This window comes from Carcharodon carcharias, chromosome 27 (genome assembly GCF_017639515.1).
Source record: "Carcharodon carcharias isolate sCarCar2 chromosome 27, sCarCar2.pri, whole genome shotgun sequence".
NCBI classification, from domain to species: domain Eukaryota; kingdom Metazoa; phylum Chordata; class Chondrichthyes; order Lamniformes; family Lamnidae; genus Carcharodon; species Carcharodon carcharias.
The window spans coordinates 9,972,403-9,989,428 of record NC_054493.1 but is presented as its reverse complement, the minus strand read 5'-3'; positions in this window follow the sequence as shown (position 1 = coordinate 9,989,428).

Sequence of the window (17,026 nt, the reverse complement as noted above, 5' to 3'; positions counted from 1 at the left end):
GCGAAACAGAGTCAACTTTTCGAGTTCGTACGACTCTTCATCAGAAACGGATTCGAAACTTTAACTCTGCCCTTTTCTCCCCACAGATGCTGTTCGACCTGCTGAGCTTTTCCAGCGTCTTCTGCTATTGTTACAGATTCCCAGCATCTGCAGTATTTTGCTTTCATCTGCTTATATACTCCCTGCCTTGAGACCTGAATGTACATTGTTGCTGGCAATTGAGGTTCAAAAACCAAACAAAAAAAAAGCCAAGTTTTGAGAATGAAAAACAATGGTCAATTGACTCCAATCTTTGCTTAATTTGTTATACTTGCCAAATGTGAGTATCCCATTCCAGTGACAATATGTAAGTCTGCATTTCAGGCCAATGTCGTATTACTGGGGCCTAGATTTCCAACCTCTGGGCACTCCTTACCTAATTCAGGAGTGAACTGAGTTGCCTGTCTATCTTCCTGAAACTATTCTTGCTTTTAATTTGTGCATCGCGTTGGCTACCTGCCCACGTTGGCCAGTAACCATTCAGCACAAAGTTGCATATAAGTGGAAAGCAAAGAAACTAAGCTTAATGGGCACAACCCTCAGTTGGGTGCCGATGTCAGATTTCACAACAGTGACATAAGAATTCACACAGTGACAACTCACCAGACCAAAAAAAAAACAAAGAACAAAATTCTACCTCATCACCTCAATAAGATTCCAGGCAAAAAACAAAGTTGGAATATTCACCAGCTCTGGCCATCTTACGTGCAAAATTCATACTAAACCCACGTACTGTCACCTGCAAATATTTTTCAGCTTAGGTCAAATGTCACTGACTTGTGTGCACCCAAAGCATGAATGATGGGCCGAATGCATCCCCCTCCCTGTATTAATTGGTGCTACGGGCGCCCAGAAGTTGTTCCAGCGAGTGGCCATTCTAGTAACCCCCACGCTCAGCCATTCCCCTCCCTTTTCGACAAGGTTTAGTCCGCTGAAGGCACATTAGAAGAGTGAATTTCAGTGACGTTATTATTAAAACCAGATTGAAGTTGAAGATATGAGCAAACTTATTTGGTTTCACAGTGAGTGTTGTTCCACTGCCAAGATAAGTTTCTCAGCTCTGTAGGTAGCACAGTGATACTAGCTGTTACAAAACTATCTACAACTGCATGAATTGCAAAGCAAGGGCTTGTTTTTGCCTTGCTTTGAGGTTGAGCAAAGTTTGAGGTTCTCCTTGCATCCGTGTCTAGGCCAGGGGGGAACAAATACAACTGTTCCTCCTCCCCACACTGAACCTGATCCCTTTACTTTGCTGTATATTAAAAGTACAATGATTGGGAAAGGAAATAACAGCACTTCCTCCTTCCTTTCTTCCTGGTAATTTTCCATTAACATGTACACGAAACCAAGCACTGGGGGAGTTTTTGGACGTCAACATGGTTTTGATATAGTAGGCTTGTTGTTGATATAGTAGGCTTTTTGAAGCTCACAGCTTCTACTTGGATACAGGCTTGTGTGTGCGTTTGTGTGTGTGTGTGTGTGTGTGTTTGTGTGTGGGAGAGAGAGAGGGAGAAAGAGAGTCTGTGTGTGATTATGTGTGAGTCTGTGTGTGTGAGAGAGAGAGAGTCTGTGTGTGTTTGTGTTTGTGATTATGTGTGATTGTGTGTGAAAGAGTGTGTGTGTGAGAGAGAGAGAGAAAGAGAATTGTGTGTGCATGTGTTTGCATATGTGTGTGTGCGTGTAAATGTGTGTGGTTTTGTGTGTGTGAGAGAGAGATAGAGTGTGTGAGAGTGTGTGTGAGAGAGAGAGTGTATATGTTAGTGTGTACGTGCGTGCGATTATGTGTGTGTGTGTGAGAGAGAGTCTGAGTGTGTAACTATATGTGTTTGATTAAGTGAGAGTGTTTGTGTGTGAGAGAGTGTATGTGTTTTGGTGTGTGATTATGAGTGAGTGTGTGTAAGAGATAGAGAGTATGCATGTCTATGTATATTTCTGTGTGTGATTGTGTGAGTGTGTGTGAGAGATAGAGAGTGTGGATGTATGAGAGAGATAGGTAGAGTGTGTGCGTTTGTGAGAGAGAGAGAGAGAGGAAGAGAGAGAGAGGGAAAGAGAGAATGGGTTTCTGCTTGCTCCCAGAGCTAGGCCAGGTAAGGTCAGGGTCAAGTAGGACCCAAATGAATTTAATTACCTTTGTTTTACACCATTTTAAATGGAGAAGAAATGGTAAGAAATTGACAGCATTTGACCTTTCCTCATTTCTTGATCATTCGTCATTACCATCTTACGTCAATCTGTTCAACTGATGCTTGACATCAACATGAAATAAGATAGATTCCTTTTTTTCTCGTCGGTGTACCTGCAAAGCTGAGGTGGGTGGGGGAGGGGAGGAGTGCGGGTGGGGGTGGGGGCGGGTAACATGCATTTTCTGCTCTGAGGTTTGATTTCAAACATGCATGTTATATTATAATTCCGCATTCCGAGTTTAAAGCAAAAGTAAACACCACTTGGGAACGAATTTGGTTCTCCAGGAATAAGAAGTGATCGTATCGGAAAATATAACATCCTGAAGGGTTAATAAATAATGTTTCCCCCCGCCCCAAACACACACACACACACAATCCCACATTTGATTTAAACATACTCCAAGTCAAAAAAATGACACACCAGAAATGAACAAAGAGTTGCCAGAGTTTCCTCTTTGCTTCCTTCACCCTTAATTATCCATTTACACCTTCCTGGAACGAATTGCTGCACGAATTGCTCAGTCTCGACAGGATTTTCACCATTTATGAAGTTCGGTACATCATAGACTTTTTTTTGGGTGTGTAAACCTGGAGTGGAGGGGGTGGGTGAGAGTGGGAGAGGGGAGGAGAGGGATGGTGGTCGCTACGAAGCATTCAGCTGGCTTGACATTTGATTGCAAACATCCATGTTTGGTGCTTGGTTAGCATTTAAAACTGGGAAAGCGATATGGCGAGAATGACACATGGATATCTATTCACTCCAATCAATGCTGATTTGGGCCCGACTTTCAAATGGGGGTTTATTATCCCGGTGACAATAGCCAATTGCGAAATTTCACTGCAAACTCACATCATTGAGGCCGGGAGTTACAACTCCTGGTCGCCACAGGGCGAACTTGGGGGTGGGGGTGCGAGTTGATCTGGATAGCTGCCTTGTTAAAGCTTGTTGGACGGGTAACACTGGCTTCAATTTTACGTTGCACACTATTTTCACTCTGCGCCGACACTTGTCAATGCCCAATTCAGCAGGAAACTCTTTTAGGTGGAGCACAATAAAAAAAAAGTAATCATTTCATACTTACTGGGTACAACATTCAACTGGGTTCCGCTGCCAAATGTGAGCTTCTCATAATATGTGGCACAGTAATAACTGCAGGTACAGGAACCTTCCACTGAGGTTGAGGGGGAGGGTGTGCAGGTTGGCACCAATCCCCCCGACACCCGTAGCCCCCCTCCCGTCACCCCCATCCACGAACCCCTTACCCCCCCCCCACCTTCCATCACGCCCCCAAACACCCCCCCCCCCCCCAGCCCTTGCCAATAAGGCTGAAACTTTCACACATTCAGGGTCGGCGCCCCTTTGCCATGTTCACATTAACCCTATCATATTAATTTGTAAAATTACCATGAATGGTATCTCCCATGAATTCTACCATGTGTAAATATCTTATACATGAAGTCCCCTTCTCTGCCTGCCCTCCAATGATTATCCAACACTGCATACACCTGCTAACAGTATGATTCCATTCCGCAAATTGGACTTACTCGGTTCCACAACCACAGTGGTCCCATCACTGATGTCAGTGGGTCAGTGGCCCGTGTCTGATACAGTGACATCGAGCCTGTAATTAACCCTGCCAGTGCTCCAGAAACCCTAGCCCCAGGAATTTCGCCGCTAACCAGTGCATGAACTATTTCTGAAGCTTGGCTCTGATTGCCTGTGCGGATCTATTGGACACTGGATTCAACTGAACGCTCAGTGTGCGGTGTCCTGGTCTCTGGGTTGGAATGGCTTTGCGTCCAAGGGCCTCTCTGAAAACTGGAAATTGAGCACCATACTGGTGGAATGCTGCACTGCCGGAGGTGCGCACCCGAGACCCGCCCCCACCTCTTCCAGGAGACATTAAACCACCGTTCTGTCCGCTCTCTTCGGTTGCCAAACGCTATCCAAATGAAGCATTCGGGGGTGAGCAAGGGTCTTCACCCCAGTGTCCCATCAAACACCGGCACATACATCATAGCGCATCTGTCCACTGTCACATTGGCCGCTTGCACCAAATTCAGGGCAAATTGGCCATTCCCTCTCCAACAATCCCACAGTGTGCACCGATGTCACTCTAAAATAAAAAAATATTACATGGACTGTGAAGCGAGACGTCTGCTTCCGGGATTGTCAACAACACTCTGTAAATGCAACTTCACTCTTACCTCTGTAAGTGCGACTGCCTGCACCGCCTGTCCCCATTCCATCCCCCACCACCAGCAGCCACCACCCCCCCCCCACACCCCACGCACACAGCCTGAAATTCAGGCGCAGCTCGCCCATTAACATTTAACACGTCACGTGACAAGTTAATTTTAGGCTTTCCTTGTACAAAAAGATGGAATCATTATCTTCAATGTTACTCACTTGGCTCTACGATCAGTTGGGTCCCAGTTCCAAACGTTAGTTTAGCAACGTACCCTGACCCACAGTGATATAGACCCATAACTGCAACCTGACTATCCTACCAGGTATCAGTCCATCACAGCCCAACACACAAGGGTAACACACTTCGGACCAGATTTTAATCCACACACAGAAACCCCATCCATCCGCATGGACTTCCCTTGTTGAATAAGCATAATAATATGCCGGGTACCGCAAACCTTTCATGTGTGAAATTAAATTTAACTCCAGTTTAACTGATTATTAACAGATACCAGCCCCCTTTCACAACGTGCGTGAGGCAGCTGACAGCAGAAAATTGCTTACATCTTCCAGATGTAGGGCTGGGGATGGGGAGAGGTGGCATCAGGCGATGCCTTCACATTTTACTCAATTGGTTCCATCGTAACCCTCATCTCACTCCCCAATATTGGTGCGAATGGCCTTATCCAAACATGCTGCAGAGAGGCAGGCGAACACAGGGACACCTTCAACAGCAGATGTCCCGCAGAGACAGCTCGGAGAAACATGTTGGCCTGCTGTGCGGTTTTTAATGTATTCTGTGCTTAACGGGGCACTTCTGGTTTTAAACCCCTCGGGCACATTGAATCAATGGCAGTTTATACTCAGTTGGTTCCACCAGAAGTTTGGTCCCTTTGCCGAAGGTAATCTTCTGCAGCACAGTGCTGAATGTCTGTGCAGAAAGCCGAGACCAGACAGAGGCTATGCCATCAGGGAAACTGTAGGCCTGATGACTAGGTACATTTGGCCCGGCACAATATTCACTGGCCTCCATTCCGTCAAACAGATATGGAGGGACCAGAGGAGGTGCAAAATTATTTACAAGGTTGATAACCCCTAATGATTGCTTTTAGAACTTGGGATTCATTTCTCCAGCCAAGCAAAAAGTGTTGGGGGGTGGGGGGGGGAGTGGGTGGTGGTGGGGAGGGTGTTGTTGGGGTTAGGGGTGGAGTGATTCTGGGGCAACAGGGTAGAGATATTTATAAGTAGTAGTGAGTTCGATAAGATAGACTTTTTCACTCGTTGGGGAATCCCCCCCCAAAAATGAATAGTGGCGTCCACATTTTAATATGGTTTCCAATAAATCCAACTGGGAATTGAGGAGAAACCTCTTTACCCAGAGGGCGTTGGGAATGTTGAAATTAGCTGCCACATGGAGTGCTTCACGTGAACACCATTGATAACTCACAGGGGATGCTGCTTTAGAGAGTTGAAGCGGAAAGCATTCGAATTGATTGAGTGACGTGAGGTAGGGTGTGATCAGAATCACCCGAAGCACAGGCAATGGGCCTATAGCTGCTGGACTGAATGGCCCACTTCTCTGTTCCAGACTCTGCTCGAATCAATGCACCAAATCATTTCCAACGCACAGCGCGGGTGTGGCTGCGGCCTAGCAGTTTGACAAAGGGCATATATCAATGTTCCAGAGCGGAAAGGGCTGCGCCAGGCCCCACTAACGAGTAGACCCATTAGCAACATGGGGTCGTGTGCGGAATTCAATGAAACCCGCCTCATCCCAGCCCGACTCGTTCTGGGAAAGGTTGCTTTACTACAAACCCAATCAGTTTTCCTTGGAGCATTCGGGCATCACGGGTCACCTGGCGACTCTCAGCACATCTGAGCTGCTGAGTCGTGTGAGGAAACTCTGATGTACACATGGAAAAGGCGCACTTCTCCCTACCCGTACAATTTCCTCGCATTATCTTTCTGGACGGCAGTTTGCAATTCCTCCCCCCCCACCCCACCAACCCCCAACCCGCCCCTATTTTTGCAATGAGAGCTTTGTGCAGAATTAATCTTCTGAAAAATTAATACCAATAGCTTATACTCACTTGGCTCCACGGTCAGTTTGGTCCCAGCACCGAATATTAGGGGTGTATAATCATTTGTATACACAGTGATAAAACTCCATCTGAAAACTCAAGGGCACGCCCATAACCTTCAAATAGTTTTCGATACTCTACTGGCAAGTTCACCAAGTCCCACCACACAAAGCTATTTATTGCAGTTTGCTTGGGTTAAACAGTTAATCCTCAAACCCTACAGCCTTGGAAACGATCCGCAGCTCTCCTTCAATTTTGCATCATAAGAAATCATGATCGCCAGTTCCCAACTGACAGATCCAAGCGAGGCAAAGGGCGGGATAATCCTCTTTTTTTTTGCTTTCGAACGAAATTCTCAGAGCGTTACGAAATAGGCTGCAATTGGGATATCGGTAGAATTGGAACCAAAGGCAATGTACATCCCCGACCCCACCATCGGCAACTGTTCCTCAACATTGCGATTTTTGGCGCCATATATGGCTGCCTGGCTTAATGGAGCCTTGGGCATTGGGCCACATTACACAATGCAACATAAACATGACTTCTAATTTCAGGCAGGCTCCTTAACATTAGAATTCACACATACACGCACACACACAAAACACCTCCAAATGACACTTAAAATATTCTGGCCCTCGTTCTCAGAGTAAAGCGTCGGCCATTTTGGCTTGAGTTGAAGAGATGTCCCTTGACTCAAAGGGCTGCGGGCCTTTGCAATTGTCCAGCCCAGAGGGTTGAGGATGCTCAGCCGATGCCTATATTCAAAACGGTGATTGATAGATTTTCATTTGGTGATAGATAGATTTTTTGGGAGGTGGCGCTAAGGGGATCAAGGATATTGGGACAGGCCAAGTAGAAATTGAGGTCGAATCACAGTCGTGATCTTAATGAACTGCTCAATCCTGCTCCTATTTATTATGTCTGTAATGGTGCCCACGGTCCACGCTATACAATCCCCCGACCCCCACTCCGCACTCTGACTGACCCTGCATTTTGGTGACATTGAAGCTTCGAATGCTGCGAGACTGACGCCCTTAAACGGTTCAGTGCACAAACCCCCCCAGCTCAAGTCAGACTTCGCTCCCAGTGCACTAACACACACACACACACACTCACAGGCCTGACTTGGTGATAAAGGCCCGTTAAAGCCTTCGGGGAAACCAGAAACACAAGGGTTGGTATTTACTTTCTGGGACCGCTCCAGTCAATCTGGTTCCCCGCCTCCCGCATCCCTCTGAGCCCCAACGACAGCTACTCACCCCAAACCCCGTAAATATCATCGACACATGAAATAACGCCGCGACTAAACCTCTAAGCTAGGTCGGGGTGGGGGGTGGGGCGGTGTTGGCGGTGTTGGGGTGGGGGGGAAATTTAAAATTAAATAAATAAAATATGTGGAGTGATCCACAATGACCGACTTACTGGGTTCCACAATCAGCTTGGTCCCGTTGCCGAAGATCAACGGATAGGTTGTTCCATATGTTGCACACGATTAAATCCAATAACAAGATCCATGTTAGCCGCCCTCCACATGCCCGGGAAAAGCCGTTCCCTTGTCTGGGGGATGGGTCAGGCCGGTGAATGAACGGGACGTGTCTTTATTATGCAGCACTGGTTGGGGAGGGTGCAGATTCAATCCCTGAATAGCCAGGAGGGGGAAAACAAGGCGACACTGAAAGAATGGGAAAGGGGGCAAAGGTCCGGGGGGAGGTAATGTAGGGGGATCCAGGTTAACAGCACGGAGTGGGGGCTGGCGTGGAGTGTGTGTGTGTTGAGAGCGGTTGGTACCGTCCCGTAGGTTATTGTACGAGCGCTCAAGGAGATTCAGCTACTGTGGTATCCCTGTAATCCCCACAGTGATACAAGTCAGTACAAAAACTCCTCACTCGCTGCTCCAGCTGAAAGTGTCACATGACCTTCTACAGCAGCGATACAACAGCAATTTACTCATTCAATGGAGGTGGGCGTTTCTGGCTGGGCCAGGATGAATTGCCAATCCCTAATTGCCCTTCGTTCAGAGAATCAACAACATTGCTGTTCAGACCAGAGCAGGTGAGAAGGTCAGTTTTCCCTTCTCTAAAAGGGCGTGCGTGACGCCGAAGGGTATTTTGTATTTTACAGCAATCACGGTCATGATCAGACTCTGAGCTGCAGACTCTTATCGAATTCAGATTCCAACATCCGCCTTGGCGGGACTGGAACACGCATCTCGCACGGAATCAACCCTGGGTCTCTGGATTACTGGAGCAGCGACAGTGCCACTGCCCCTCATGGAAGCGCCTTTACCGCAGTAAAATTCTTCGCCGGGCAAAAGGACAGGATCGGATGGTCGACAGTTTGCAAGGGCTGAAGGTGGGAGAAGGTTGCAGAGCTAGCGACAAGAGAACGCATCGCGGGATTTGATGGCAAGGGGTCTAATTTTAAAACCCAGCCGTTGTTTGGCCGAAAGTCAATGTTGGTCAGCGTTTTATCTTTAAATATTCTTTCATGGGATGTGAACACATTGGAGAGAGTGCAGAAGCGATGAACCAGAATGATCCCAGGGATGAGAAGCTGCGGCTATGCGAATAGTTTGGAGGGGTTGGAACTGTTCTCCTTGGAGAGAAGAAGGCTAAAAGGACATTTGATTGAGGTGTTCAAAATCATAAGGACAGAGTAGATAGGGAGAAACTGTTCCCACTCGTAAAAGGATGGAGATGGGAAGGGCACAGATTTAAAGTGATTTGCAAACGAAGCAAATATGACGTGAGACGGAAACGTTATTCACACAGCGAGTGGTTCGGGTGCGGGATGCACTGACCTGGGAGTGTGGTGTAGGCAGGTTCAATCGAATCAATCATGAGATGATTATTTCAATAGAAACAATGTGCACGGGTACGGGAGCTGGACGAGGGATGGCTGGAGACAGGGCAATGGCACGAGGTCATAATGCTCATTTGGAGATGTCCTCTTAATCTGCATGCTATTATTATTATCAGACACGACAGGCCGAATGGCCTCCTTCTGTGCCGTTGTGATTCTGTGATGTGACCATCGCTGGCAAGACCAGCATTTGTTGCCTATCCATAATCGCCCTGAATTGAGTGGCTTGCGAGCACATGTCAGGAGGGCAGGTAAGAGTCAAACGCATTCCTGTGGGGCCGGAGACCAATGAGGCCCGGCCAGGTAAGGATGGTAGATTTACATCACTGAACCAGATGGATTTTGCTTGAAACAATTGATTCATGGCCACCTTTACTGGGACTAGTTATCAACTCCCAATTTCCTAATTGAATCCAAAGTCCACCAAACTGTCGGGGTGTGAATTGGACCCACGCCCACCAGCATCCGGCTTGGCCCTCCGGATTCCTATTTCAGTGACATGACCACTACATCATCTCTCTTACTGGCGGAAGCCGGCTTGGTGGGACTGAAGGTCTGGATTTGGATGAACTCAAATTTACGGAGTGAGTAAGTTCGGGTGAAAAGAAATAATTGAATAGTCGAATTCATAAACAACAAAGACATGGATGATCTTTTCACAAGCAGTTCAAGCTGCTAGGTGGACATAATAGAGGATTATTCAGCTTCTCCTTCTGAAGATAAAGTGAGGAACTGATACAAAATTTATTATTTGCTTGTCTTCCCACTGGAATCACTGAGGATCTGGAAGAACCCAATGCACCAGGTGTTGCTTCCTGTCCACGTTCCCGTTTTAAATTTCATTTGCCACGATTTAATAGATACTTTCTATCGAAACTTGTCGCCAGGACTGACATGGAATCCACAGTTGAGGTGCAACAAAGCCTTTCTACACCACACTGCAGCTACAGAGTAACCAGCTCCCCCAACTTCCATTTTACACACAATTGCATTAAATGCACCACACCTTCAGGCTAACAGGCCCATGCTGTTGTTTCTGTTCAAAAGGAGCCTTCTCAACCCCCTTCACCCAACCAATGAGCGTAACCTTCTACTCCTCTCCCCCAGTGCACTCATTGAGTTTCGACTTAAAGAAAGGAGAGAGAAAGGAGGAGACAACCGGGACTTGCAATGCTAGTCAGCTTCACACCATCAGAGGGAAAGTGTTGAAATCCGCTATTGAGGAAGACTTCACAATGCAACTAGAAAAGCAGAGTATGGTCTGGTCAACCAAAGTCTACATGGTTTTCGGAAAGGGAAATCACGTCTGACAAATGGGTTAACGTTTTGGCTAATGGAAAGAGCCGGGTGGATCAATGGGAAGCAGTAGACATGGTATATTACACAGCATGTATAGTACATTACAGGAAGAATGGGATTGCACTGGAGACGGTGCTGTTGAGACTTACCAGGATGCTGCCAGGGCCGGAGGGCCTGAGCTATGCGGAAAGATTGGATAGACTGGGGTTGTTTTCCTTGGAGCAGTGAAGACTGACAGGGGATCTGATAGATATGTATAAAATTATGATGGTCATAGATAGGATGGATTGGAAGGCACTCGTACCATTAGTAGAGGGTACAATAACCAGGGGGATATTAACCAGGAGGCATAAATGTTGGTGTGAATGATGACGACATGTGCTTGAAATTAACGTCGGTTGCGTGTAACCAATGGTTCATATTTCCAAACCTGCCCCCTTTGTCTTTTGCCTAAACCCCTGTGACTGAGGATCGGGAGACAACAGCATGCCAACTGCTTTGCTCAGTGAGTGACTGGGGGACCGGGTGTCTTATTTAGCCAAGGGCCCAAGAAGCATGAGGTCAACCGCGCTGCTCAGCCTATAGCTGGGCTTCCTGCCCAGTGAATAACTCGACATTGTTCCAATCCCTGTACTGACTCTGTCTCGCTGGACATCCACCTCGGGAGTATCACACCCAGAGGGAGGAAGCCGGTGGACATCATTAAAGCTTCTTTTTGTTTTGTATTCACCAGGTCACAGGGAAGTAGCAGAAATTATCTATCAAGTGACGCTTTGGCCAACTTAAGTCGTATATGAACCTGACAGAGGTAATTGTTTGAGTGGGGTGGCTGAGAGAGAGAGAGAGAGAGAGAGACATTGAGTAGCTGTGATAATCCCAGAATATCACTACCTGTAAGGTCCGCTCCAAGCCACTCACCATCCTGTCTTGGAATTGTTTCTTGGAATCGGAGAATTTGTTTGATGAATTTCAGATGTAGCTCACCTCCTCCCACATCAAAGCCTTCAGACCAGCTGCCTTTAATCCAAATAAGTCACACACACACACACATACACATACACACATATACACACACACACATATACACACACACACAGACACACACAAACACAGGCACAACTATTTTGCAATAAATTCCAATAACATTATGCGAATGATTATATCTTCCTGACTTTAAAAAAGGTTAATATTGGGCATTGTTTCAGCAAAGCGCTTCTGAAATTCTCTCTATGCTGCATCACAAGATCTCTGAACTCGGTTTTGGGTCTGATCTCCAGAATCTGTTCCTGAGCTTGTTGAGCAAGACTGAGTCCATTACCGGGGAACGCTGAGCGCCTTTAATGCTGACACTTCAAGATATTGGATCCGGGAATCCGTTGCGTGTGTGTGTGTTTGTGTGTGAGTAATTTCAAGGTCGTTTATTAAGCTTATTAAGAAGCAACCAGTTTTGATATGGCAGCTCCACGGAACTGACTGGGAATATGAGCAACTCGTGGCAGTGCAGAGGCGTTTTAGCCATTCAGGAGGACGGTTGGCACAGAGTGTGAACTGATGTCAGTCAGTCGTGATAACAGCATTCTGCTCGCCAACCGAAATCTTAGGGAGCTCTTCCCTCTGTCTTCGTCCTCCACTGCTGGTCCAGCACCTTGGAATAAATTCTGACCAGTCAACTGCCTAATTAGGTATCTGTGGCCCCAAAGCCTGACACTGAACAGCTGCCACGGCCCTTGGTGACACATGTTAATAAGCTGGACTTGGATGTCTAGGTAACATTTCAAAGTTTACTTATGATGGGGTTCGTAATAATGAGATGAACAGCGAGGAGACGGATGAGAATCATAGGCAGAGAGTTGGCAAATGGAATTTGACGCAGGGAGGAATGACTCTCAAACCTGAAATTCTTTGTCCGGGACCATTGCAGCTTAAGGAGCGGTTTGACAGGAGCCCCCAGAGTCCTGGAGGCCTTGGGAGAGTCAATTGTAGAGGGACCTCTGCCGGCGAGCAGGAGGGTCCCTGAGCAGAGAGCACACAGGTGGCAGGGCAATTGGCCAATGGAATGGACGCCCCAAGTGCAGATGTGAAAATTTACCCAGTCAGTTGCGCCAATCTGGGTTAAACGGCCAAGTAGCTGGTAGAGCGAGAGAGAGAAAAAAATCAATGAATGCTTTCAAACTGAAGTTGGATCAGTGATTGTAAATGAGATGACAATGGCGAGTCCATGTTGGAAACATAGAAACTGGGAGCAGGAGGAGGCGATTCAGCTCTTTGCACCTGCTCCACCAATTCGATATCGTCATGGCTGATCCTCTATCTCAACGCCACATTCCCACTTTTTTCTCCACACCCCTTGATGGCCCTGATATCCAAAAGAAAATCAATTTCTTTCTTGAATATAGTCAGCGAGCGGGCATCCACAGCTTCAGTGGTAGAGAATTCCACAGGGTGATCACAGTCTGAGACTAACTGAAGCGTTTTTGAATGGGCAGGCACAGATGTAATGGGCCAAATGCTCTCCTTCCGCTCTTTATGCTAATTTGACTCTATGAAATGTGTATCAATGGTGGATTTATTGGTGGTTGATTGTGGCGGAAACTATTGCATTCCCTGCGGCTCTGATTTTTTGCACAGGTCTCTATCTGATCCGCCTCACTGTGGTACTGTGCACAATAATAAGTCGCGGTATCTCCCGTTGTCAAAGTCCTGATGTCCAAAGCGAAGAGATTCTTTGAAACCTCTTTGGAAGCAACGACTCGATCCCTGACCTCAGGATTGTAATCGTTGCTGGATGCAGAGTAGTACCGAACAAGCCATTCCAGTCCCTTCCCGGAACGTTGCCGGTACCAAAGCATGTTGTAGCTCCCGAGGTCGAATCCGCTGGTTTTACAGGCCAGGGTCAGGGATTGTCCGGGGACCCCACTCGCTGCCTCTGGCTGACTCAGCACCACATCCGACTGGACGCCTATTGAAGCAAAGAAGCATTAATATTATTGAGCTGTGTAAGTCTCTCCCGGGGGAGGGATTAAAAATCAAAGAGCAAGATTTTATGGAATACCGAGCTACTTACCGGATAGGAAACCCAGAAGTAGGCCGAGAAGTATCGCGGACATCATGTTTCTAGACCCTGTGTTGAATTAGGCAGCCCGATCCTCCAGTTAAGGGAATTGGAGGGTTGTTGGACTCTGCTCCACAATCACAACGGGTTTATCCAATCGACAGAGCTTGGGTTCGATGACACACACTATTGGTTGCCTGCAATCGACGTCACTGCAAACCTATCCCCATCAACAGGCGAGTGCGTGTCAGCAAAGATTCATTGGTAAACCTGGTGACATGAAAAATGTTCCTGGTGTTTCCCTTCATAACACTGGCTCGAGCGCAAATTTCATTTCCCGACTGATGTTCGGGTTATTTCCTTCCAATGTTCCAGCAAGTTGGATTACACAATTGTATCTCACATCGGATCCGAACCGCTGCGCCGACTCTCTGAAGGTACTATCTTAATAGTCCCACTTCTCCGCTTTATTCCACAGGTTCCTATCTGCTCCCCTTCAAACTGTTTATTCAATCCTGTGGGAAAGTTATTACTGAATCAGTACCTCACCTCTCATGCATTCCGACATTCCAGATCGCAGCACTCCATGTCCCAATGCAGCAAGACCCGGACAATATCCAGGCTTGGGCTGAGAAGTGGCTAGTCACATTCGCGCCACACATGTGCCAGGCAATGACCATGTCCAACTAACGAGAATCCAACCATCGCTCCTTGACATTCAATGGAATTCCCATCACTGAATCCCCCACCATCAGCATCCTGGGGCTTAGCATTGACCAGAAACTGAACTGGACTGCCATATAAATACTGTGGCTGTAAGAGCAGGTCAGGGGCTAGAAATCCTGCTACGAGTAACCCACCTCCTGACTCCCCAAAGCCTGCCCACCATCTACAAGGCGCAAGTCAGGAGTGTGATGGAATACTCCCCACTTGCTCGGATTGGTTGGCGAGTGGGCTCTGATTGGTAGAAGCAGCTCCATCTGGTGCACTCTCCATGACAACCTCCCTACCAATCAGAGTCCAGCTGCCAACCAATCAGCACTCTCTTCTCATGCAGTATGTTGACATCTGTATTTTCTTGCCAATTGTCCTGATGGGTGCAGGGCGAGAAGATTCGACTAAAAAATGTCTCGTTTATGCAGCAACGATCGAACTTAAATCGCAAGATTTATGGGGAAAGCGACAGTGATATTATCCTAATGTTGGAGGATCAATCCTCTTTCTTTAATTCTTTCAGGGGATGTGGGCATCTCTGGCTCGGCCAACATTTATTATTCACCTCTAATCGCCCCTGTTCAGAGGGCTTTTAGGAGCCAGCACTCAACACTGTTGAGCCAACACTATTGCTGTGGGTCTGGTTTCACATGTAAGCCAGACCCAGTAAGGACGGCAGATTTTCTTCCCCAAAAGTGATGAGTGCGACGGATGTGTTTATTATGGCAATCAGGACATCATTTAGCATTTTAATTCCAGGTTCTATTTATTGAATTAAAACTCCACCACCTGCTGTGGTGGGTTTGAACCCGGGTGGCCAGAGGATTGACCTGGGTTTCTGGATTACTAGCTCAGTGACAATGGAGCAACACCATCGCCTCCCCCACCGATCCTCTTCTGAGCTGTGTAAGACGATGAGGTGATGAACTGCCAAAAGAAATGGATTAATTGGTGTTACACTATGGTGGAAACTGTTGCATTTGCTCTTGTTTCGGGTTTTTTTTTTTGTACAGACCTGGGTCTGATCCCTCTCACGGTGTAGCTGTGCACAAAAACAAGTCGTGCTGTCTTTCACCGTCAAACACCTGATTTCCAAGCAAAGGGATGGTTTGGCAGGTCTTTGGAAGCAGTAAACCGCACTCTCGCCTCCTGGTGGTACCGATTTGTGTCGGCAGCATAGGATAAAACCAGCCAATCCGGCCCCTGCCCGGCACACCGCTGGTACCAAGGCCCACTAAGGTCGAACCCGCTGATTTTACAGGTCATGGTCAGGGACTGTCCGGGAAGCCCCGTCTCTACCTTTGGCTGAGTCAACACCACATCCGGCTGGACACCTTCAAACACACAAATACACAACAAAAAACTAGCAGTAATGGTGCCCAGCAGCCCAGATCCCTCTGAGTGGCAACCTCCAGAGGGATATCGAGCGGAACAGAGGCAGGACAGGGACTGGGACAATGTCGGGTCACTCATTGGACAGGATGCCCAGCCACATTGTGGACAACACCATTGACCTCATGCTCCTTGGGTATTGGCTGACTAAGATAGCTGGGTCTCCCCAACCCCCACCAATCACTCCCTGAGTAAAGCAGTTGATGGGCTGTTCAGATCCTGATCAGCTGTTGCGGGGGGGGTGGGGGGGGTGGGGTTACTGAACTGACAGATGGGGGCAGGTTTGGAGAACAGAAACCATTGGCTGCAATCAGCCGCCCATCGATTGCAAACAAACGGCATCATCGCTCTTGTCAAGGCAGACAGAGCGTGTGCAAGGTGTGCTCATTAAAACATCAATGCTCCTGGACAGACACGACAAGGTAGAAACTGAGAGGTTTTATTTATTATTATTACAATCCCCACCACTCTCCCCCCCTCCCCCAACCTTGGGTGGGTTTTCTAGAATGCAGGGTTAATGCCCCAGGACAAAGCTGGGTCATTTTGGATCTGCTGAGGAGACATTTCTTCATTCAGGTTGTGGCGAGACTTTGGAACTGGGCAGCTCAGAGACTCCTGCAAGTTCCACTGCTGATCATATCTTTCACTTTCTCTCTCTCTCTCATTCTTGTCACTGTCTCTCTTCCTCTCATACTCAAGATGTATCTTCCTATATCTTTCACTTTCTCTCTCTCTCTCTACCTCCTGTTTGTCTCTGTCTCCCTTCCTCTCTGTCCCTAAACCTTTCACTTTCTCTCCCTCTTTCTCTCTCCCTCTCTTTATCTCTCTCTCTCTCTGTCTCTGAAGTTTGTCTCTGTCTCGCTTCCTCTCTGGCCCTATATCTTTCACTTCCTGCTTTCTCTCTCTCTCTCTCTCTCTCTCTCTCTGTTTCATGCTTGCCTTTGTCTCTTCCTCTCTTACCTCATAATGCCTGCCCCTATGACTTTCTCTCTCTCTATCTCTCTCTGTCTCCGGCTTCACTCCTGTTGAGTCGGAGCATTCTCTGTCCTGCCAGCTGTTTTCTTGCTGCAGGAGGCATTGTGTGTGGAGCACTGTGTCAGACGAGGCGCAGTAGTAGATGGCCCCGTCCTGAAACTCAGCGCTGAGTAGCTGCAAGGCCAACAGGTTCTGATCCCGGTACAGCCAGCCTCTGAACCTGTCTTCGAAGCCGTCC